Below are 1739 nucleotides of genomic sequence, written 5' to 3'. Positions count from 1 at the left end.
CATGGCTTTATACCTCAGTGTCGAGATGTGCAAGACAAATACGCTTTCAGAATATAAATACATTTCTTATGGCATTAACATTAATGACAGCAGTTGGTCAGCCTTTACCATTGTCAAAATACAACAGGATTCCAATAATAATTCCTTCTTATTTTGAATGTTGTTAGTTTGGGACCTTGATTGGTTGGCATTTTATCATTGTCATAATTTTAATTAGATTTTAAAACCAGCCTGCAGAATTTTTAAGCATGATTTGATGATATTCAACACTAAGGCTTTAAAAAGTATCTCTTGAGAGAAACGTGAGGGATTATAAAGTTTAGGGGCTTACTACCATAGCATTGTGAAAATAAACTTCCATTAAGCTGATATAAAAGGAACCCCTCTTTTGTGGAATTAAATCTATGCTCGAGCATTTCACATGATAACTGTAGGAAGTTTTGTTTTGTAAAAATCATTGGTATCAAATAGTATTTTCACTTTCTAATAACTCCTTAACCCAACCAGTGCTAACACTTCACTCCTCCATCTCCGTCTGGCACTCAAGTCTTACTGCTTGTTCTTGGACCTTAAGCCACTTCTCAAGCCTTATGGTCCACTTGTGTTTCAGTGTTGCCGAAGTAACAACAGCTCTGTGGTGTAATTCTGTGCTGGGTTGGAGCAGAGAGCAGCAGTTTACTTCATTGTCCATCATTACCCCCCAACCTCCAGAATTCCTGAGAAAGTGATACTGACATTCCCAAATCTGGAGGAAAAATAGTATGAGGACCTTCCGTCTCGACAAATAGAAACAACTTAATCTCAGAAGAGAAAACAAAGTTCAGATATTTTTTAAGAATCCAGATGAGGCTTTCCCTTCACAGTCCTTGGCTCTTTTTCCCTAGGCTTCAGAAAAGCAAATAGATCTAGACTCGGCTCTGAACTGTATCTTAAAGAATAATATAAACTGGTCTCAGAGTGGGAAGAGTGTTAAGTCACCCACTCCATCAAAGCTTATGGAATGACTTCTGTTGCCTATGTTAAGCTTGAGCAAAATAAAATAAACATAACTATGTAAATATGCAGCAGAATTAGTTCAAAGACTTGCATGTGCCTAAGAATCATTGGGACAAAATCCAGGATTCCATCCATGGAGATTCTGATTCAGCTGGTCTGAGATGGGACCAAATAATTTGCATTTCAAACAAGCTTCCGGGTAATGGCGCCATCAGTCTGGTCCTGAGGTCGCTGTACCTAGAGCAGAATGCAAACGACTCATCCCGGAAGAAAACGTAATTCATGGAACAGAAGAAAATTTTGTCTGTTTGCTTCACATTTATAGAATGACTTAATAAGAGGGGCACCTGGGTGACTCAGTTGATTGTCTGCCTTTGGCTCAGGTCATGATCTCAGGGTCCTGGGAGAACCCCACATGGGCTCTCTCTCAGCAGGGAGCCTGCTTCTCCCTCTCCCTCTGCCTCTCCCCCAGCTTGTGTGCACGCTCTCTCTCAAATAAATAAAATCTTAAAAAAAAAAAAAAAAAGAATGACTTAATAAGAATTCAGTAAAATGGGAGCTCAGGAGAGAAACAGCGAGATGAGAGGGAGATTTTGTTTCTAGAAAACATTGAGGACTTCATTGTCCCAAGTAGTCTGTTTTATCAGTGCAGCCTATTTGTTAGTTATACTTTGTTGAGTTTGTATTTTGAAACTTTTTAGATGACATTAAAAGGAAATGTTAAATCTTTGGATATAAAATTG

This window comes from Ursus arctos, unplaced genomic scaffold, assembly GCF_023065955.2.
Source record: "Ursus arctos isolate Adak ecotype North America unplaced genomic scaffold, UrsArc2.0 scaffold_20, whole genome shotgun sequence".
Lineage (NCBI taxonomy): Eukaryota > Metazoa > Chordata > Mammalia > Carnivora > Ursidae > Ursus > Ursus arctos.
The sequence above is the reverse complement of the archived record's forward strand: the minus strand, read 5'-3'. Positions refer to the sequence as shown.